The sequence below is a fragment of the Panulirus ornatus genome, chromosome 52 (assembly GCF_036320965.1).
Source record: "Panulirus ornatus isolate Po-2019 chromosome 52, ASM3632096v1, whole genome shotgun sequence".
Lineage (NCBI taxonomy): Eukaryota > Metazoa > Arthropoda > Malacostraca > Decapoda > Palinuridae > Panulirus > Panulirus ornatus.
In genome coordinates this window covers 1,390,051-1,415,017 of record NC_092275.1, presented here as the reverse complement: position 1 = coordinate 1,415,017, position 24,967 = coordinate 1,390,051, and the positions used below count along the sequence as shown (strand labels likewise).

Below are 24,967 nucleotides of genomic sequence, written 5' to 3'. Positions count from 1 at the left end.
GGAGTGGTGGCGATTGAAATGTCCAGACCACTTCAAGATACCCTTTTCGGCTCTCTCAACAACTTTTTTCATCTATTCCTTATTTGGTCAAACCACCTCACACTACACATTGCCCTCAAGATTTTGTTTTAAGCACCTCCACTTTTCTTCCGCACATCATTATCTATAGCCTATGACTTGCATCCATACAACATCGTCGGGATTACTATAGCTTCAAACATAGCCAAGTTCGCCCTGCCCGATAACGATTTCTCTCTCCATACATTCTTCATTGCTCCAAGAACCTTCCTCCATTCACCCAACCTATGTTTCAATTACGCTTCCATGATTCCATTCGTTACCATGCCCACTCCCAGTTTTTAAGACAATTCACTTCCAAATTTTCATTGTCAACCTTAACTATATTGCCCATGTGCCCTATTGAACCTCATAACCTTTCTTTTAATTACATTCACTCTCAACTTCCTCTTTTCACACACTGTCCCAAACTCAGTTACCAGCTTCTGCAGTTTACACTCAAATCTGCAATCAGTGCAGTGTCATCAACTAACAACAGTGACTCACTTCTTACCTCTGGTCCTCCTCTCCCAAAGATTTTGATGAAACGTTTGTGTATCCCTCTACATCTTCAAAGTGCTTAAAAGCATAAGTGAGTGCTTTCTAAACCCTTTCCTTTGTTTTAGCTACCTCTACCCTTTATCTTCTCGAAATAAATGATCTTTCTTCTACTTCTAACGATTCTCATTCTTATGCTTTTGATTCTAATTCACACGCCTCAACTCGCTCCCCCTCCTACTAATTCTCGTTCTCATTTTCTAAGTGAACTTCTTTCCACTCTCAGTTTGGACCTGTGCAACACCTCAGTAACTAAATTAATTCTAGTGATGCTAAAAGGCAATTTCCCCTTATATCTCAGTGTAAGAATCACCCATTTCCCTCTGTACAATTTCAAAACAACACAATTCAGTCCGACGGTAGCGTAAATATTGTGGGCATAGTCATTCCCTCTACTACAACCTTGAAAGCTCACATAATCATTATAAAATCTTCTTCCTAAACCTAAGGAGTACATAAGTGTCGTTTGTTTCTGTGTGAGCATTCATTTAATGTTTACGGTGGTTTTATTTGCCTTATTATGCAGCACTTTTTAAGCAATGGGGGTGGTTCTCCTTCCATTTCCTTGTTGATCAGAGTGGAATGAAAAGCTTTCCGTCTCACCATTTCTCCTGGTATCAACTCTCCTCAGCAATTCCTTTCTGTGCTCCATGATGATGCTGTTTTGTTTCTCTTGTGAAGTTATTACTTTCGCCGTTGTTTTTGTGAGCTGTCGTACTGCGCTTCTTTTACCAAGGCTTGGACCCAAGGCATACGTTTGGTTGTTACTCTCCACAGTTTCTATGTGGAGCCTTTTCCCTTTCCTAATACCTTTCTACGTACAAACACCTGTAGAGATCTTATTGATTACTACCCTCTTACTTTTTTCTCGCACTCAAGATTGCCTACGACTGGATAAGGTTTTACCTGTGTAATCTCAATCATTATGAAAACATATTTGCAAAAGTGGTGGGTTAAAAAGATAAAGAGAAAAGAAAAAAGAGAAAGGGATAGAAAAGTAGGCTAGTGAAATACTTCAGTAAGCCTAAGGAAGTGTTGTGTCAATATGGCAGTACTGATGCTTCTATAGTACTTTGAAAGGGACACCCTGCTGACCAGCGGGAGACGCAGTAGACACAGGTTTATGGAAAAATGCACACCGAGTGCAGGAGTGAGATCATACCACAGACGAGGTTTTCAGAGAATTATCAGTCACTTCTGATATGAGATGACAGAAATCCTTCTCTGATAAAGATATTTAACTTTTCTTGTACATCTTTTTGGTAGCAGATGCGTACATCATTTAGGTAGAAGAATTGTATATGCCATATTACTTGCTTTTTTTTATTATTCACATATTGCTTTTTTCCAGATCAACTTGCCTCCAATACTAGAGGCAGCATATAGTCTGGCAAACGTGTTCCAGGACCCAAAAGTGGTCCGTGTCTTGCGTGGATCCCATCTTTGTGTCCATCCTGACTATGGTCGTCGTGGTATTGGTTACAAGCTAGTACAGGTGAGTGTTGGTCCAGTTGTGACGGTGCTCTCAGAAATATGATGCATGTGGATGATAGACAAACAGGTATGGTGATAGTGGGAAAACAGCGCACATGGGTGATCAGTGGCTATGTATTGCTGGGAAGATGGTGGATGTGGGTAGCCAACCATCTGTAGTGATGATGCCAGGAAGATGATGGATGTGGGTAACAAACCATGCGTGTTGATAATGCTGCGAAGATAGTAGATGTGGGTAGAGAACTATCTATGCTGATGATGACAGGGAGATAGTGGATGTGGGCAGCCAACCATCTGTGTAATAGATCCGGAATAATGGAGGATGTAGGCAGCCAACCACCTGTGGTGAAAATGTAAGGAAATTGTTGGATGTGGGTAGACAGCCAATTGTGGTGATGATACCAGGATGTTTTATGGATGTGGATAGCCAACCATCTCTGGCCATAATGCCAGGAGGATGGTGGATGTGGGTAGACAGCCATCTGTGGTGATGATGCCGGGAAGATGTTGGATGTGGGTAGCCAACCATCTGTGGTGATGATGCCAGGAAGATGGTGGATGTGGGTTGCCATCCATCTGTAATGATTACGCCAGGAAGATGGAGGATGTATATAGCCAACCATATGTGGTGATGTTGCCGAGAAGTTGGTAGATATGCGTAGCACCCCATCTGTGGTAATTGTGCCAGGAAGATGTTGGATATGGGTAGCCAACCAACTGTGGTGATGATCACAGGAAGATGATGGATTTGGATAACCAACCATCTGTGGTGATGCAAGAAAGATGGTGGATGTGGCAAGCCAACCATCAATGATGAGGAAGCTGAGAAGATGGATATGGGTAGCCAACCATCTTTGGCGATGATGATGTTGATAGATGTGGAAAGCCAACCATCTATGGCAATGAAGCGGCGAAGATGATGAATGTAGGTAGCCAGCCATCTGTGATGATGTCGGTAAGATGGTGGATGTGGGTGGCTAGCCATCTGTTGGTGATGATGCCGAAAAGATGATGGATTTGGGTAGCCAAACTTCTGTGTTGATGTTGCCCGTAAGATGGTGGATGTGGGTAGCCAATCATCTTTGGTAATGATGCCGGGAAGATGCAGGATATTAGTAGCCAACCATCAATGGTAATGATGCTGGGAAGATGGTGGATGTGGGTAGTCAACCATCTGTGGTGATGATGCCGAGAAGATAATGTGGGTAGCCAGCCATCTGTGGTGATGATGTCTTGAAAATGGCGGACGTGTGTAGCCAATCATCTGTGGTGATGATGCTGAGAAGATGGTGGATCTGGATAGCGAACCATATTAGATGATTATGCCTTGAAAATGGAAGATGTTTGAGACCAACCGTCTATAGTGATGATCCGGAAAGATGGTGGATGTGGGTAGCCAACCATCTGTGGTGATGATGCCAGGAAGATGGTGGATGTGGGTAGCCAACCATATTTGTTAATAACGCTGCGAAGATAGTGGATGTGGGTAGCAAAGCATCTATACTGATGATGCTAGGAAGATAGTGGATGTGGGGGTAGCCAACCATCTCTGGTAATGATCCCAGGAAGCTGATGGATTTGGGTAGCCATCCATCTGTGGTGATGCAATGAAGATGGTGGATGTGGCTAGCTAACCATCAGCGGTGAGGATGTTGAAAAGATGGTGGATATGGATAGCCAACAATCTTTGGCGACGATGATGTTGATAGATGTAGGAAGCCATCCATCTATGGTAATGAAACAGCGATGATGAATGTAGGTAGCCAGCCATCTTTAGTGATGATACTGGAAGATGGTGGATGTGGGTAGCCAACCATCTGTGGTGATGATGCCGCAAGATGGTGGATGTTGGTAGCCAACCATCTGTGGTGATGATGCGGGGAGGATGATGTAGGAAGTCAGCCATCTGTGGTGACGATGTTTTGAAAATAGTGGATGAGTGTAACCAACCATCTATTGTCATGATACTGTGAATATGATGGATGTGGGCTGCCATCCATCTGTAGTGATGATGCCGGGAAGATGGAGGATGTGGAGAGCCAGCCATGAGTGGTGATGACTCCGGGAATATGGTGGATGTGGGTAGTCAACCGTCTTTGGCGATGATGATGTTGATGAATGTGGGAAGCCAACCATTTGTGGTAATGATGCGGCGAAGATGATGAATGTAGGTGATGATGCTGGAAAAATGGTGGATGTGTGTAACCATCCTTCCGTGTTCATGCCGGTAAGATGGTGGATGTGGGTAGCAAACCATTTGTACTGATGATGCCGAGAAGATGGAGGATAAGGTTAGCCAACCATCAATGATGTTAATGCTGGAAAGATGGTGGATGTGGGTAGCCAACCATCAGTGATGTTAATGATGGGAAGATGGTGGATGTGGGTAGGTGGGATCATGCCTTGAAAATGGTGGGTATTTGTAGCCAACCCTTTCTAATGACGATGCCGGCAAGATGGAGGATATACGTAGCCAAACGTTTGTGGTGATGATACCGGGAAGATGGTGGATGTGTAGCCAACAATCTGTGGTGATGATGCTGAGAAAATGGTGGATCTGGGTAGCGAACCATTTTTGGTGATTATTCCTCGAAATGGCAGCTGTTTGTAGCCAAGCATTTGTAGTGATGATGCCGGGAAGATGGACGTGGGTACCCAACCATCTGTGAGGATGATGCAAGGAATGTGGTGGATGTGGGTAGCCAACCATCTGTGGTGATGATGCCGAGAAGATAGTATATATGGGTAGCCAGCCATCTGTGGTTATGGTGTCTTGAAAATGGTAGATGTGTGTAGGCAACCAAGTATAGCGATGTCGCCGGGAAAATGATGGATTTGGGTTGCTAAGCATCTGTGGTGATGATGCTGAGATGGTGAATGTGTGTAGCAAGCCAACTGTGATGATGATTCTGGGGAGATGGTGGATATGGGTATCCAACCATTTGTGATGATGATGTCGGGAAGATAATGGAAGCTTGTAGCCAACCATCTGTGGAGATCATGTCAGGAAGATGGTGGATATGAGTAGCCAACCATCTATGTTGATGATGCCGGGAAAATGGTGGACGTGGGTAGAAACCATGTGTGGTGATAATGCCAGGATATTGGCGGGTGTGGGTAGTCAACCATCTGTGGTGATGATACAAGGATGTTGATGGATGTGAGAGGTCAACCATCTGTGATAATCATGCTGGGAAAATTGAGAGTATGGATAATCAACCATCTGTTGTGAACATACCAGGAAGATGGTGGATATGGGTAGCCAACTATCTATGGTGATGATGTTTTGAAGATGGTGGACGTGATTAGCCAACTATTTGAGGTGATGATACCTGGAAGATGGAGGATGTGGGTACCCAAGCATCTGTGATGATGATGACGGGAAGAGGATGGATGTGGGTAGCCAGCCATTTATGGTGATGATGCCGGGAAGATGGTGAATGTGGGTAGCCAACCATCTGTGGTGATGATGCCTGGAAGATGGTGGATGTGAGAAGCCAACCATCTATGGTAATGATGGTGGGAAGATTGTGAATATGGGTAGTCAACAATCTGTGGTGAACATACCAGGAAGATGGTGGATGTGGGTAGCCAGCCATCTGTGGTGATGATGTTGGGAAAATGGTGGATATGGGTTGCCAACCATCTTTGGTAATGATGGTAGGATATTAGTGGGTGTGGGTAGCCAACCAAATGTGGTGATGATACAAGAATGTTGATGGATGTGAGCCAACCATCTGTGGTAATGATGCTGAGAAGATTGTGAATGTGGTTAACCAACCATCTGTGGTGATGATGACAGGAATATTGAAGATGAGGGTAGCCAGCCATCTATGGTGATGATGGGAAGGTGGTGAATATAGGTAGCCAACCATCTGTGGAGATGATGCCAGGAAGATGGTGGGTGTGGGTAGCCTGCCATCTGTGATAATGATGCCGGGTGGATGGTGGATGCGGGTAGCCAATTATCTGTGGTGATGATGCTGAGAAGATGGTGGATGTGGGTAGCCAAACATCTGTGGTCATGCTGCCGAAAAGATGGAAGAAGTGGATAGCCAACAATCTGTGATGATGTCGGGAAGATTGAGGATGTGGGTAGCCAACCATCTGTGGTGATGCTGCTGGGAAGATGGTGGATATAGGTAACCAACCATCTGTGGTGCTGCGGACATATTGGTGTGTGTGGGTACCCAGCCTTCTGTGGTGATAATACCAGGATGTTGATGGATGTGGGAAGCCAACCATCAGTGGTAAAGATGCCAGAAAGATGGTGAACGTGGGTAGCCAAAAATATGTGTTGATGATGCCAGGAGGATATTGGATGTGGGTACCCAGCCATCTATGGTGATGATGCCGGGAAGATGTTGCATATGGGTAGCCAGTCATCTGTGGTGATAATGCCAGGAAGATCGTGGATGTGTATAGCAAAACATCTGTGGTGATGATGCCATGATGATGGTTATGTTGGTGGCCAGCCATCTATGGTGATGATGCCGGGAAAATGGTGGATGTGGACAGCCAAACAACTGATATCGGGGAGAAGTGAGTGAGGGTAGCCAACCATCTATGATGATGATGTCGGGAATATGATGGATGTGGGATGCCAACCATCTGTGGTGATGATGCATTGAAAATGTGGTGATGTGGTGTGGTGATGATGCCTTGTAAAATCTGTGGTGATGATGCTGAGATGGTGGATGCGGGTAGCAAACCATCTTTGGTGATTATGCCTTGAAAATGAAGGATGTTTGTAGCCAACTATCTGTAGTGATGATGCCAGAAAATGGAGGATGTGGGTAGCCAATCATGTATGGTAACTATGCCGGGAAGATGGAGGATGTGGATAGTCAACCATCTGTGGTGATGATGCTGGACAGATGGTGGATATGGGTACCCAGCCAATCAATGGTGATGATGCCATGAAGAAGTGGATGTGGGTGACCAGCCATCTATGGTGATGATGCCGGAAAGATAGTGGATTTGACTAGCCAACAATCTGTGATGATGATTCCAGGAAGACGGTGGATGTGGATAAGCAGCCATCCGTGGTGATGATAGCGGGAAGATGGTGGATGTGGATAAGCAGCCGTCCGTGGTGATGATAGCGGGAAGATGGTGGATGTGGATAGCCAAACAACTGTGGTGATGAGGCCTTGAAGATAGTGGATGTGAGTAGCCAAACATTTGTGGTGATGATGCCCAGAATATGATGGATGTGGGTTGCCAACCATCTGCGGTAATGCATCGGAAATGATGGATATGGGTAGCTAACCATTTTTGGCGATGACGCCTTGAAAATGGTTGATGTGTGTAGCCAACCATCTCTGGTGATGATGCCGAGATGGTGGATGTGGATAGCGAACCATTAGTGATGATGGTACCGGGAAGACGGTGGATATGGATATCCAACCATCTGTGGTGATTGCACCTGGAAAATGGAGGATGTGGATAGCCAAACATTTGTGGTGATGATGCCGGGCATTAGGTAGATATGGGTAACCAGCCATCAGTGTTGATGCCGGGAATATCTGTGGTGATGGTGCCGGGAAGATGTAGGATTTGGGTAGCCAAACATCTATGTTAATCATGCCGGGAAAATGGAGGATGTGGACAGCCAAAAATATGTGGTGATGATGTCGGGCAGACGGTGGATTTGGGTAGCCAGCCATCATTGGTGATTATGCCAAGAAGATGGTGAATGTGGATAGCAAACCATCTTTGGTGATGTTGCCGGGAAGACAGTGGATGAAGGTAGCCAACTATCTGCGGTGACGATACCGGGAAGATGGTGGATGTCGATAGGCAACATTCTGTGTTGATGATGCCTGAACAATGGTGGATGAGGGTAGCCAAATATCTGTTGTGATGATGCCAGGAAAATGGTGGATGTTGGCAGTCAGCCACATATGGTGATGATTACTTGGAAATGGTGGATGTGCGTAACCAGCCATCTACGGTGATGATGCCAGGAATATGATGGACATAGGTTACCAACCATCTGTGTTGATGATGTCTTGAAAATGGTGGATATTGGTAATCAACCATCTATAGTAATGATGCCTTTAAAATGGTGATGTGTGTAGCCAACCTTCTTTGGTGATGATACTGAGAAGATGGTTGATGTGGGTAGCGAGCCATCTTTGGAGATTATACCTTGAAAATGATAGATGGTGATCATACATCAAAAGATTAAGAATGTGCGTAGCCAACCATTTGAGGTTAAATGCCGGGAAGATGGAGGATGTGGGTAGCCAACCATCTGAGGTGATGATTTCGGGAAAATGGTGGATGTTGGTAGTTAACCATCTGTGGTGATGATGCTGGGAAGATGGTGGACACGGGTAGCCAACCATCTGCGATGATGATGCCAGGAAGATGGAGTATAAAGGTAGGCAATCATTTGTAGTGATGATGTTGGGAAGATATTGGATATGGGTTGCCAACCATCAGTGGTGAAGACATCTTGAAAATTGCGGATGTTTGTAGCCAACCATCTATTGTGATGATGCCGTGAATATGATGGATGTGGTTGCCAACCATCTGTTGTGGTGATGCCTTAAGAATGGTGGATGTGGTAAGCTAACCATCTGTGGTGATGATACCTTGGAAACTTTGGATGTTTGTAGCTAACCATCTGCGGTGATGATGCCAGGGAGACGGAGGATACGGGTTGTCAACCATCTTTGTTAATGATGCCGGGAAGATGATGGATATGGATCACCAACCATTTGTGTTGATGATTCCGGGAAAATGTTGGGCTTAGGTAGACAGCCATCTGTGGCGATGATGCCGGGAAGATGGTTGATGTGGGTAGCCAGCCATCTGTGGTGATGGCGTCTTGAAAATGGTGGATGTGCGTAGCCAACCATTTATGGTGATGATGCCGGGAATATGATGAATGTAGATTACCCACCATCTGTGGTGATGATGCCTTGATAATGGCGGATATTCGTCGTCAAACATTTGTGATAATTATGCCTTGAAAATGGTGAATGTGTGTGGCCAACCATATTTGATGATGATGCTGAGAAGATGGTGGATGTTTGTAGCCAACCATCTGTGGCGATGATGCCGGCAATATGGAAGACGTGGGTAACAAGCCTTCATTGGTGATGATACCGGGAAGATGGTGAATGTGGGCAGCTAACCATCTGTAGTGATGATGCCGGGAAAACAGTGGATGTGGGTAGGCAAACATCTGTGGTGATAATGCCGGGAAGATGGTGGATGTGGGTAACCAACCAACTTTGATGATGATGCCGGGAAGATGGAGGATGTTGATAGAAAAATATCTTTGGTGATGATGCCGGGAAGATAGTGAATGTGAGAAGCCAGCCATCTGTGGTGATGAGTCTGAGTACATGGTGGATCTGGGTAGTCAAACATCTGTGCTGATGATGCCGGGTACTTGGAGGATCTGGATAGCCAAACATCTGTGTTGATGATACCGGGAAGATGGTGGATGTGCGTAGCCAGCCATCTGCGGTGATGATGCCTATAAGATGGTGGATATAAGTAGCAAACCATCTATAGTGACTATGCCGAGAAGTTGGCGGATGTGGATAGCCAACCATCTGTAGTGATGACGCCGGGCATAGGATGAATGTGGGTAGCAAACTATCTTTGGTGATGATGCCGGGAAGATAGTGGATGCAGGTGGCCAACCATCTGCGATGATGATGCGGGGAAAATTGTGGATGTAGGTAGGCAACCATATGTGGTGATGATGCTGAGAAGATGGTGGATGTGAATAGCCAACCATCTGTGGTTATGACGCCGGGAAAATGATGGATGTGGGTAGCCAGCCGTCTCTGGTGATTATGTTTCGAAAATGATAGAATTGGGTAGCCAATCATTTATGGTGATGATGACAAAAATATGATGGATGTGGGCTACCAACCGTCTGTATTGATGATGCCTTGAAAATGGTGAATATTGGTAGGCAACCATTGAAGTAATGATGCCTTGAAAATGGTGGATGTGTGTTGTGCCAATCATTTTTGGTCATGATGCCTTGAAAATGGTTGATGTGTATAGCCAACCATTAGTGGTGATGATGCTGAGAAGGTGGATGTGGGCAGCGAACCATCTATGGTGACGATGCCGGGAAAATGGTGGATATCAATAGCCAACAGTCTGTGATGATTATGCCGGAAAGATGGTGGATGTGGATAGCCAACCATCTGTGGTGATGATGACGGGTATAGGGTGGACATAGGTAGCCAGCCATCAGCAGTGATGATGCCGGGAAGATGGTGGATATGGGTAGCAAACCATCTATGCTGATTATTCCGCGAAGATGGAGTATGTGGATAGCCAATCATCTGCGGTGATGATGTCGATGTCGATCTGGGTAGCTAGCTATCAGTGGTGATGATACCGGGAAGATGGTGAATGTGGGAAGCATACCATCTTCGGTGATGATGCCGGTGAGATAAGGCCACCAACTATCTGTGATGATGCCGGGAATATGGCGGATGTGCGTAGCCAACCATCTATGGTGATGATGCTTTGAAAATGATGGATACAGGTAGTCAACAATCTGTGGTGATGATGCCTAGAAAATGGTGAATTTGTTTAGCGAAACATCTTTGATGATGATGCTGAGAAGATGGTATATGTGGGTAGCGAGCCATCTTTGGTGATTATGTCTTGAAAATGGTGGATGTTTGTGTCAACCATCTGCGGTAATAATATCGGAAAGTTGGAGTATGTGGGTAGCCAACCTTAAAAATGGTTGATATTGGTAGTCAACCATCTGTGGTGATGATGCCTTGAAAATGGTTGTGTATAGTGAACCATCTTTGTTGATGTTGCTGAGATGGTATATGTGGGTAGCAAACCACCTTTGGTGATTATGCCTTGAAAATGGTGGATGTTTGTAGACAACCATCTGTGGTGAGAATACCGGAAAGATGGAGGACGTGGGTAGCCAACCATCTGAAGTGATGATGGCGGAAAGATGGTGGATGTAGGTAGCCAGCTATCATTGGTAATGGTTTCGGGAAATGGTGGATGTGGGCAGCCAACCATCTGTGGCGATGATGCCGGGAAGATAGAGGATGTGTGTCGGCAACCGTCTGTGTTGATGACGCTGGGAAGATGGTGGATGTGGTTAGCCAACAATCTTTAATGTTGATGTCGGGAAGATGGAGGATGTAGATAGTAAAACATCTGTGGAGATGATACCGGGAAGATGGTGGATGTGGGTAGCCAGCCATCTGTTGTGATGATCCCGAGAATATGGTAGATGTGGGTAGCGAACCTTCTCTGATGATAATGCTGGGAAACTGGTGGATGTGTGTTGCCAGCCATCTGTGGTGATGATCTTTGAGACGGTTGGATATGAGTAGTCAATAATGTGTGTTGATGATGCATTGAGAATGGTGGATGTGTGTAGGCAACTATTTGTGGTGATGATGCTGAGAGGATGGTGGATGTAGATAGCGAACCGTCTTTGGTGATTATGCCTTGAAAATGGTGCATGTCTGTAGCCAACCAACTGATGATGCTGGGAAGATTGTGGATATGGGTAGCCAATTATCTGTGGTGATGTTGCCAGAAAGGTGGTGGATGTGGGTAGCCAACTATCTATGGCTATGATGTCGGGAAGGTGAAGGACGTGGGTAGCCAACCATCTGTGGTGATGATGCTGGGAAGATAGTGGATGTGAGTAGCCAGCAATCATTGGTGATGATGCCGGGAAGATGGAGGTTATGGATAGCCAACCATTTGTGATGATGATGCCGGAAAGATGGAGGATGTTGGTAGCCAACGGTCTGTGGTGATGATGCAGTGGAGATGGTGGATGTGGGCAGTCAGGCATCATTGGTGATAAAGCAGGGAATAAGGTGAGTGTGGGTAGCCAACTTCCAAGCATCATCACCACAGATGGTTGGCTACCTGCATCCACCCACTATCTTCCCGGCATCATCATCACTAAAGATAGTGATGCCGGGAAGATAGTGGGTGCAGGTAGCCAACCATCTGTGGTGATGGTGCCGGGAAATTGGCTATCCACACTCACCTTATTCCCTGCTTTATCACCAATGATGCCTGACTACCCACATTCACCATCTTCCCGGTATTAACACCACAGATGGTTATCTGTAGTGTTTATTGAGGGAAGATGGAGGATGCGGGTAACCAACCATATGTATTGATGATGGCGGGAAGATGGTGGACGTGGGTAGGCAACCTTCTGTAGTGTTTATTCCGGGAAGACAGTGGATGTGGGTAGCCAACTATCTGCATTGATGATGCCGGGAAGATGGAGGATAGGGGTAGCAAACTATCAGTGGTGATGATGATGGGAAGATGGTGGATGTGACTTGCCAGCCATCTATGGAGATGATGTCTTGAAAATGGTGGATGTGTGTAGCCAACCGTCTATGGTGATGATGTCGGGAATATGATGGGTGTCGGTTGCCAACTATCTGTGGTGATGATTCCTTGAAAATGGTGGATATGGGTAGCGAACCACTTTTGGTGATTATGCCTTGAAAATGGTGGATGTTAGTAGCCAACCATCTGTGGTGATGATGCTGGGAAGATGGTGGGAATGGATACATAAATATCTGTGGTGATGATGCCAAAAAGATGGAGGATGTGGGTAGCCAACTATCTGTTGTGATGATGCTAGGAAGATGGTGGATGTGGGTAGCCAACCGTCTCGTGTTGATGCCGGAAAGATGGTGGATGTGGTTAGCCAACCATTTGCGGTGATGTTGCCGGGAAGATGGTGGATATGAGTAGCCAGTCATCTCTGTTGATGATGCTGATGATGTGAATAACCAACAATCTGTTGTGATGATGCCGGGTATATGATGGATGTAGGTAGCCAGCCATCAGTGGTGATGATACCAGGAAGATGGTGGATATGGGTATAGGATGGATGTAGTTAGCCAGCCGTCATTGGTGATGATGTCGGGAAGTTGGTGGATGTGAGTAGGCAACTTTCTGTGTTAATGATGCTGAGAACATGGTGGATGTGGGAAGCCAAGCGTCTGTGGTGATGATGCCGGGAAGCTGGTGGATGTGGGTAAGCAACCATATGTACTGATGATGCCGGGAAGGTGGTGGACGTGGGTAAGCAGCATTCTGTGTTGATAATTCCGGGAATATAGTGGATGTGGGAAGCCAACCGTCTGTGGTGATGATGCCGGGAAGATGGAGGATATGGGAAGCCACCCATCAATGGTGGTGATGCCGGAAAGTATGTAGATGTGGGTAGGGTGCCATCTGTAGTGATGATGTCTTGAAAAAGACGGATGTTTGTGGTGATATTACGGGGAATGTGATGGGTGTGGGTTACCATCTATCTGTGATGATGATGATTTGAAAATGGTGGATATTGTTAGTTAACCATCTGTGGTGATGATGCCTTGAAAATGGTGGATATCCGTAGCCAGCCATTTTTGGTGACGATGCTGAGAAGATGGTAGATGTGGGTAGCGAACCATCTTTGGTGATTATGCCTTGAAAATGGTGAATGTTTTTAGCCAACCATCTGTGGTGATAATACTGGGAAGATGGAGGATGTGGGTAGGCAACCATCTGAGGTGATGATGCCGGCAAAATGGAGGATGTAGGTCGGCAACCGTCTGTGATAATGATGTCAGTAAGATGGTAAATGTGGGTAGCCAACCATGTTTGATGATGATGCCGGAAAGATGGTGGATATGGATGGAAAAAACATCTATGCTGATGATGACGGGAAGATGGCGGATGTGGTTAGCCAACCATCTATGGTGATGATTCCGGGAAGTTGGTGGATGTGGGTAGCCAACTACCTGTGGTGATGATGCCGAGAAATGGTGGACGCGGGTAGCCGACCATATATGGTGATGATGCCGGGGTATTGTTGATATGGGTAGCCAACCATCCGCGGTGATGCTGCTGGGAAGATGGAGGACAAAGGTAACATAATCATCTTTAACGATGATGCGGCAAGATATGGATATGGGTTGCCAATGGTGGATGTGTGTAGCCAACCATCTATGGTGTTGATGCCAGGAATATGTTGGAAGTGGGTTGCTAGTCATCTGTGGTGATCCTTGAAATGAGTTGATATGGGTAGTCAACCATGTGTGTTGATGATGCATTGGAAATGGTGGATGTGTGTAGGCAACCATCTGTGGTGATGATGCCGAGATGTTAGATGTAGGTTGCGAAGCGTCTTTGGTGAGTATGCCTTGAAAATGGTGGATATATGTAGCCAACCAACAGTGGTGATGATGCTGGGAAGGTGGTGGATATGAGTAGCCAAATATCTGTGGGAATGATACCAGGAATATTGTGGACGCAGGTAGCCAACCATCTAAGGTGATGATGCAAGGAAGATGGAGAATATAGGTAGCCAACCATCTGTGGTGATGATGCCGGGAAGATGGTGGATGTGGGTAGCCAGCAATCATTGATGATGATGCCGGGAAGACGGTGGTTGTGGTTAGCCAACCATCTGTGGTGATGATGCCGGGAAGATGGGAGATGTGGGCAGCTAACCATCTGTGGTGATGATGCCGGGAGGATGGAGGATGTGGGTAGCCAGCTATCTGTGGTGATGATGCAGTGAAGATGGTGGATATGGGTTGGCAGGCATCCGTGGCGATTAAGCTAGGAAAAAGGTTGATGTGGGTAGCCAACCATTTGTGGTGTTGATGTCAGAAAGATGGAGGGATGCGGGTAACCAACCATATGTGTTGATGATGCTGTGAAGGTGGTGAATGTGGGTTAGCGGCGACCTTCTATGTTGATGATGCCAGGAAGATTGTGGATGTGGGTACTCAACTATCTGTGGTGGTGATGCCGTGAAGATGGTGGATGTGGTTTGCCAGCCACCTGTGGTAATGTTTTCTTGAAAATGGTTGATGTGTGTAGCGAACCATCTATAGTGATGATGTCGGGAATATGAAGGATGCTGGTTGCCAACTTGATTTCTTGAAAATGGTGGACATGGGTAGCGTACTATTTTTGATGATCATGCCTTGAAAATGGTGGATGTTTGTAGCCAACCATCTTTGGTAATGATGCTGGGAAGATGGTGGATATGGGTAGCCAACCATCTCTGGTGTCGATGCCGGGATGATGATGGATGTGGGAAGCCAATCATCAGTGGTGATGATGTCGGGAAGATGGTGATTGTGGGTAGCCAACTATGTCGTGATGATGCCCGGAAAATGAAGGATATGGGTATCCAACCATCTGTGGTGATGATGCCGGGAAGATAGAGGATATGGAAAACCAACCATCAGTGATGATGGAGGGAAGATTGTGAATGTGAGTAGCCAATCATCTGTGGTGATGATGCCGGGAAGATTGGGGATATGGGTAGCCAACAATCAGTGGTGATGAAGCTGGTAAGCTGGTGGATGTGGTCAGCCAAACATCTGTGGTGATGATGCCGGGAGGATTTCAGATATGGGCGGCCAACCATCAGTGGTGATGATTCTGATAAGATGGTGGATATAAGTACCCAACCATCTGTGGTGATGATGTCTTGAAAATGGTGGATGTGTGTAGCTAACTTTCTATGGTGATTATGCCGGGAGTATGATGGATGTGGGTTGCCAACCGTATGTCGTGATGATGCCTTGAAAATGGTGGATATCGGTAGCCAACCACCTGTGGTGATGATGCCTTGAAAATGGAGGATTTTTCTAGTGAATCATCTGTGGTGATGATGCTGGGAACACGACGGATGTGAGAAACGAATCATCTTTTGTGATTATGTCTTCAAAATGATGGATATGTGTAGCCAACCATATGTGATGATAATGCAGGGAAGATGGTATGTGAGGGTAACCAAACGTCTGTTGCGAGGATGCTAGAAGATGATGGATGTGGGTCGCCAACCATCACAGATGATGATGCCAGAAAGATGGGTGATGTGGTTATCCAACAATCTGTGGTGACGATGCCGGGAAGACGGTGAAGTGTGTAGCCACCTATCTGTAGTGATGAGATGATAGGTGTGGGTAGCCAACTATATATATATATATATATATATATATATATATATATATATATATATATATATATATATATATTTTTTTTTATTATACTTTGTCGCTGTCTCCCGCGTTTGCGAGGTAGCGCAAGGAAACAGACGAAAGAAATGGCCCAACCCCCCCCATACACATGTATATACATACGTTCACACCACGCAAATATACATACCTACACAGCTTTCCATGGTTTACCCCAGACGCTTCACATGCCTTGCTTCAATCCACTGACAGCACGTCAACCCCGGTATACCACATCGCTCCAATTCACTCTATTCCTTGCCATCCTTTCACCCTCCTGCATGTTCAGGCCCCGATCACACAAAATCTTTTTCACTCCATCTTTCCACCTCCAATTTGGTCTCCCTCTTCTCCTTGTTCCCTCCACCTCCGACACATATATCCTCTTGGTCAATCTTTCCTCACTCATCCTCTCCATGTGCCCAAACCACTTCAAAACACCCTCTTCTGCTCTCTCAACCACGCTCTTTTTATTTCCACACATCTCTCTTACCCTTACGTTACTCACTCGATCAAACCACCTCACACCACACATTGTCCTCAAACATCTCATTTCCAGCACATCCATCCTCCTGCGCACAACTCTATCCATAGCCCACGCCTCGCAACCATACAACATTGTTGGAACCACTATTCCTTCAAACATACCCATTTTTGCTTTCCGAGATAATGTTCTCGACTTCCACACATTTTTCAAGGCCTCCAGGATTTTCGCCCCCTCCCCCACCCTATGATCCACTTCCGCTTCCATGGTTCCATCCGCTGCCAGATCCACTCCCAGATATCTAAAACACTTCACTTCCTCCAGTTTTCTCTCCATTCAAACTCACCTCCCAATTGACTTGACCCTCAACCCTACTGTACCTAATAACCTTGCTCTTATTCACATTTACTCTTAACTTTCTTCTTCCACACACTTTTCCAAACTCAGTCACCAGCTTCTGCAGTTTCTCACATGAATCAGCCACCAGCGCTGTATCATCAGCGAACAACAACTGACTCACTTCCCAAGCTCTCTCATCCCCAACAGACTTCATACTTGCCCCTCTTTCCAAAACTCTTGCATTTACCTCCCTAACAACCCCATCCATAAACAAATTAAACAACCATGGAGACATCACACACCCCTGCCGCAAACCTACATTCACTGAGAACCAATCACTTTCCTCTCTTCCTACACGTACACATGCCTTACATCCTCGATAAAAACTTTTCACTGCTTCTAACAACTTTCCTCCCACACCATATATTCTTAATACCTTCCACAGAGCATCTCTATCAACTCTATCATATGCCTTCTCCAGATCCATAAATGCTACATACAAATCCATTTGCTTTTCTAAGTATTTCTCACATACATTCTTCAAAGCAAACACCTGATCCACACATCCTCTACCACTTCTGAAACCACACTGCTCTTCCCCAATCTGATGCTCTGTACATGCCTTCACCCTCTCAATCAATACCCTCCCATATAATTTACCAGGAATACTCAACAAACTTATACCTCTGTAATTTGAGCAGTCACTCTTATCCCCTTTGCCTTTGTACAATGGCACTATGCACGCATTCCGCCAATCCTCAGGCACCTCACCATGAGTCAAACATACATTAAATAACCTTACCAACCAGTCAACAATACAGTCACCCACTTTTTTAACAAATTCCACTGCAATACCATCCAAACCTGCTGCCTTGCCGGCTTTCATCTTCCGCAAAGCTTTCACTACCTCCTCTCTGTTTACCAAATCATTTTCCCTAACCCTCTCACTTTGCACACCACCTCGACCAAAACACCCTATATCTGCCACTCTATCATCAAACACATTCAACAAACCTTCAAAATACTCACTCCATCTCCTTCTCACATCACCACTACTTGTTATCACCTCCCCATTTGCGCCCTTCACTGAAGTTCCCATTTGCTCCCTTGTCTTACGCACTTTATTTACCTCCTTCCAGAACATCTTTTTATTCTCCCTAAAATTTAATGATACTCTCTCACCCCAACTCTCATTTGCCCTTTTTTTCACCTCTTGCACCATACATATATATATATATATATATATATATATATATATATATATATATATATATATATATATATATATATATATATATATATATATATATATATATATATATATATATATATATATATACATATATATATATATATATATATATATATATATATATATATATATATATATATATATATATATATATATATATATATATATATATATATATATATATATATATATATATATATATATATATATATATATATATATATATATATATATATATATATATATATATATATATATATATATATATATACACACACATTCTTCAAAGCTCCCAGAACCTTCGCCCCCTCCCCTACCCTGCGACTCACTTCCGCTTCCATGGTTCCATTTGCTGCCAAGTTCACTCACAGATGTCTAAAACACTTCACTTCCTCCAGTTTTTCTCCATTCAGACTTACCTCCCAGTTTACTTGCCCCTCAACCCTATTGAACCTAATAACCTTGCTCTTATTCACATTTACTCTCAGCTTTCTTCTTTGACTCACTTTACCCAAATCAGTCACCAGCATTTGAAGAATGCGTGGAAGGCGAGAACGTTATCTCGGAAAGCAAAAATGGATATGTTTGAAGGAATTGTGGTTCCAACAATGTTATATGGTTGTGAGGCATGAGCTATAGATCGGGTTGTGCATAGGAGGGTGGATGTGTTGGAAATGAGATGTTTGAGGACAATATGTGATGTGAGGTGGTTTGATCGAATAAGCAATGAAAGCTTAAGAGAGATGGATGATAATAAAGAGTGAGGTTGAGAGAGCAGAATAGGGTGTTTTGAAATGGTTTGGTCACATAGAGAGAATGAGTGAGGAAAGACCGACAAAGAGGATATATTTGTCAGAGGTAGAGGGAACGAGGAGAAGTGGGAGACCAATTTGGAGGTGGAAGGATGTAGTGAAGAAGCTTTTGAGCGATAGGGGCCTGAACATACAGGAGGATGAAAGGCGTGCAAGAAATAGAGTGAATTGGAACGATATGGTATACCGGGGTCGACATGCTGTCAATGGATTTAAACAGGGCATGTGAAGCGTCTGGGGTAAGCTATGTAAAGTTTTGTGGGGCTTGGGAGTGGAAAGGGAGCTGTGGTTTCGGTGCATTTCACATGACAGCTAGTGACTGAGTGTGAACGAATGTGAACTTTGTTTTCATTTCCTAGAGCTACCTCGCGCGGGTGCGGGGGGAGTGGGATGCCGTTTTTATGTGTGGCGGGGTGGCTGAGTATATGGATGAAGGCTGCTGTATGATATGTACATATGTATATATGTCTGTGTATATATACGTATGTACACGTTGAAATGCTTTATGCGATTTGAAAAGAGACTTTGAAACACGTAAATGAATGTCATCCAAAACATCAAGTAAATATTCATAAAGGTCATCAACTGGAACTTTTTTGAAGAGAAGAAACAAAGCTAACAAGGTTCAAATCAAAATTGACATAGATATTGTCAAGATTTTTAAGCAAATCTATATTGTTCATGATATTAGACTTTGATATCTTACCCACTAAAAGGTTTATTAAAGAATTTGATATACTTGTGTATAAAAGACTGTGAATTTCAATTCACTGGAGATTATTATGCTCAGAAATTGGGTATGACAATGGGTAACCCTCTTTCACCTGCACTAAGTAGTCTTTATATGGAATATTTTGAAACAAAATTACTAAAGGATATCTTATCTTCTAATGCAGTTTGGCTTAGATATGTATATGATGTTTTTGTGTTTAGCCAAAAAATGTAAAATTACAAATATTTCTCCCTTACTTAACAATTTAGTACCTTCCATCAAATTTACTGTAGAAATTGAAATAATGATATGCTACCATTTTTAGATTGCATGATCCATAGGCAAAGAAACAAGTTTTAAGCTTAGCATATACAGAAAACCTACCAAGGTATCCTCACTTATCCATTATTACTCATCTCAACATGACAGAGTTAAATTATCACCCTAGTACCCTAGATCTTTCATTGATAAATTCCTTAAGTTAGCAAAGAAATCATTTTGTAGAGTTGAGCCCAAACCTTCCAAAACACCAAGAATCTTTTAGTTCTCCCTTTTGATAATAGTTTTACTTTACTTCCCATGTTGCTTAAATCCTTTACTGTAAATGTTGCCTTCAGCAACAATGATACTAAAAAGAACATCTTGATCAGGAACTCATCAGAAAATTCTCCTGGGTGCATGTATAAAGTGCCATGTAGAAATTGTGATAAGTTTTATGTTTGGCAGAGTGGTAAGGATCGATCTGTTAGACTTAAGGAACATAAATATAGTATAAGAGCGGGACATAAATTAAATGCCTTGTTTAATCACATAAAAATTATGATCATTAGATTGTCTGGAGTAATGCCTTCTCAGTTATTAACTTTAACTCCATTACCATGAGAGATATCATTGAATCTTCTCTCATTATGTACACAAAGAATTATAATCTTAATACTAGTGATGGCCTATACAAATTGGATAACTTTATTGTTGATAAGATTTGTAAACAATATTAGTGATGTTCTATACAAATAGGATAACTTTATGGTTGATAAGATTTGTAAACAATTCACCTTCTTGTCAACGAAATAAGTTTATGACACGCTCGTTGTCTGTCTTGGACAATCGCATGTTTAGCAAATAGCAACCTAGCTACGTCTCTTCGTTGTATATCAACTGACTGTTACATTCTCCCTCTTTTGTCTCCCCAGATGATGTGAACTTTCGCCCCCTCCTCCACCCTATGACTCACTTCCGCTTTCATGGTTCCATCCGCTGCCAGATCCACTCCCACATATCTAAAACACTTTACTTCCTCCCGTTTTTCTCCATCAAACTTACCTCCCAATTGACTTGTCCCTCAACCCTACTGTACCTAATAACCTTGTTCTGATTCACATTTACTCTCAGGCTTTCTTCTTTCACACACTTTACCAAACCCAGTCACCACCTTCTGAAGTTTCTCACCTCAATCAGCCACCAGCGCCATATCATCAGCGAACAACAACTGACTCACTTCTCAAGCTTTCTCATCCACAACAGACTGCATACTTGCCCCTCATTCAAAAACTCTTGCATTCACCTCCCAAACAACCCCATCCATAAACAAATTAAACAACCATGGAGACATCACACACCCCTGCCGTAAATCTACATTCCCTGAGAACCAATCACTTTCCTCTCTTACTGCACGTACACATAAGTTACGTCCTAAATGAAAACTTTTCACTGCTTCTAACAACTTGCCTCCCACACCATATATTCTTAATACCTTCCACAGAGCATCTCTATCAACTCTATCATATGACTTCTCCAGATCCATAAATGCTACATACAAATCTATTTGTTTTTCAAAGTATTTTTCACATACATTCTTCAAAGCAAACACCTGATCCACACATCCTCAGCCACTTCTAAAACCACACTGCTCTTCCCCAATCTGATACTCTGTACATGCCTTCACCCTCTCAATCAATAAACCCCCCCCCCCCCCCGCCGCCGCCATAAAATTTCCCAGGAATACTCAACAAACTTATACCTCTGTAATTTGAGCACTCACTCTTATCCCCTTTGCCTTTGTGCAATGGCAATATGCACGCATTCCGCCAATCCTCAGGCACCTCACCATGAATCATACACACATTAAATAACCTTACCAACGAGTCAACAATTAAGTCACCCCCTTTTTACTCATAAATTCCACTGCAATACCATCGAAACCCGCTGCCTTGCCGGCTTTCATCGTCCGCAAAGCTTTTACTACCTCTTCTCTGTTTACCAAATCATTTTCCCTAACCCTCTCACATTGCATACCACCTAGAACAAAACACCCTATCCCTGCCACTCTATCATCAAACACATTCAACAAACCTTCAAAATACTCACTCCATCTCCTCAAATCACCACTACTTGTTATCACCTCCCCATTAGCCTCCTTCCTTGAAGTTCGTATTTGTTTCCTTGTCTTACGTACTTTATTTACCTCCTTCCAGAACATCTTTATATTTTCGCTAAAATCTAATTATACTCTCTCACCCCAAGTCTCATTTGCCCTCTTTTCACCTCTTGCACCTCTCTCTTGTCCTCCTGCCTCTTTCTTTTATACATCTCCCAGACACTTGCATTATATCCCTGCAAAAATCGTCCAAATGCCTCTCTCTTACTTCTTCACCCCCGCCAATCACTACCCTTTTTAATCTGCCCACCTCCCACTCTTCTTATGGCACAAGCACCTTTTGCGCAAGCAATCACTGTTTCCCATTCCTTCCCCACTCCCGTTTCGTTCTATGTCCTTACCTTTTTCCATTCTGTACTTAGTCTCTCCTGGTACTTCCTCGCACAAATCTCCTTCCCAAGCTCGCTTACTCTCACCACTCTTTTCATACTAACATTCTCTCTCCTTTTCAGAAAACCTCTAGAAATCTTCACCTTCGCCTCCACAAGATTATGATAAGAAATCCCTCCAGTTCCACCTCTTAGCATATGAACATCCAAAAGTCTCTCTTTCGCGCGCCAATCAATTAACACGTAATTCAATAACGCTGTCTAGCACCTCTCCTATTTACACACGTATACATATGTATATCTCTCTTTTTAAACAGGTATTCCCAATCATCAGTAATTTTTCTGCACATAAATCTACAAGCTCTTCACCATTTCCATTTACAACACTGAACACCCCATGTACACGAATTATTCCCTCAACTGCCACATTACTCACCTTTGCATTCAAATCACCAATCACTATAACCTGGTCTCGTGCATCAAAACTACTAAATATATATATATATATATATGTATATATATATATATATATATATATATATATATATATATATATATATATATATATATATATAGGGGAGAAAGAATACTTCCCACGTATTCCCTGCGTGTCGTAGAAAGCGACTAAAAGGGGAGGGAGCGGGTGGCTGGAAATCCTCCCCTCTCGTTTTTTTTTTTTTAATTTTCCAAAAGAAGGAACAGAGAACGAGGCCAGGTGAGGATATTCCCTCAGAAGCCCAGTCCTCTGTTCTTAACGCTACCTTGCTAACGCGGGAAATGGCGAATAGTTTGAAAGAAAGAAAGAAAGAATATATATATATATATATATATATATATATATATATATATATATATATATATATATATATATATATATATATATATATGTATATATATATATATATATATATATATATATATATATATATATATATATATATATATATATATATATATATATATATATATATATATATTGGGAGGTAAGTCTGAATGGAGAAAAACTGGAGGAAGTAAAGTGTTTTAGATATCTTGGAGTGGATATGGCAACGGATGGAACCATGGAAGCGGAAGTGGATCATAGGGTGGGGGAGGGGGCGAAAATCCTGGGAGCCTTGAAGAATGTTTGGAAGTCGAGAACATTATCTCGGAAAGCAAAATTGGGTATGTTTGAAGGAATAGTGGTTCCAACAATGTTGTATGGTTGCGAGGCGTGGGATATGGATAGAGTTGTGCGCAGGAGGATGGATGTGCTGGAAATGAGATGTTTGAGGACAATGTGTGGTGTGAGGTGGTTTGATCGAGTAAGTAACGTAAGGGTAAGAAAGATGTGTGGAAATAAAAAAGAGCTTGGTTGAGAGAGCAGAAGAGGGTGTTTTGAAATGGTTTGGGCACATGGAGAGAATGAGTGAGGAAAGATTGACCAAGAGGATATATGTGTCGAAGGTGGAGGGAACGAGAAGTGGGACACCAGATTGGAGGTGGAAAGATGGAGTGAAAAAGATTTTGTGTGATCGGGACCTGAACATGCAGGAGGGTGAAAGGAGGGCAAGGAATAGAGTGAATTGGATCGATGTGGTATACCGGGGTTGACGTGCTGTCAGTGGATTTAATCTGGGCATGTGAAGCGTCTGGGGTAAACCATGGAAAGCTGTGTAGGTACGTATATTTGCGTGTGTGGACGTATGTATATACATGTGTATGGGGGTGGGTTGGGCCAATTCTTTCGTCTGTTTCCTTGCGCTACCTCGCAAACGCGGGAGACACCGGCAAAAAAAAAAAATAAATATATATATATATATATATATATATATATATATATATATATATATATATATATATATATATATATATATATATATATCTTTTTTCTTTTCTTTCAAGCTATTCGCCATTTCCCGCGTTAGCAAGGAAGCGTTAAGAACAGAGGACTGGGCCTCAGACGGAATACCCTCACCTGGCCTCGTTCTCTGTTCCTTCTTTTGGAAAATTAAAAAAAAAACGAGTGGGGAGGATTTCCAGCCCCCCCCGCTCCCTCCCCTTTTAGTCGCCTTCTACGACAAGCAAGTAATACGTGGGAAGTATTCTTTCTCCCCTATCCCCAGGAATAATATATATATATATATATATATATATATATATATATATATATATATATATATATATATATATATATATATATATATATATATATATATATATATATATGTATATATATATTTATATATATATATATATATATATACATATAAATATATCTTTTCTTTCTTTCATACTATTCACCATTTCCCGCATTAGCGAGGTAGCGTTGAGAACAGAGGACTGGGCCATTGAGGGAATATCCTCACCTGGGCCCCTTCTCTGTTCCCTCTTTTGGAAAATTAAAAAAAAAAAAGTGAGAGGGGAGGATTTCCAGCCCCCCGCTCCCTCCCCTTTTAGTCGCCTTCTACGACACGCAGGGAATAC

At 43.2% G+C, this 24,967-nt stretch overlaps 1 long non-coding RNA gene across 1 annotated transcript in view; it reads left to right on the top strand.

The window, feature by feature from the left end:
• Nucleotides 1-1,866: 1,866 nt before the first annotated feature.
• The window catches only part of LOC139764967 (uncharacterized), a 35,490-nt gene continuing 12,389 nt past the window's right edge, over nt 1,867-24,967 (top strand). Inside the window, exon 1 of the long non-coding RNA XR_011716528.1 lies at nt 1,867-2,110. This is a non-coding gene — a long non-coding RNA (uncharacterized lncRNA). The remainder of the gene's footprint in view (nt 2,111-24,967) is intronic.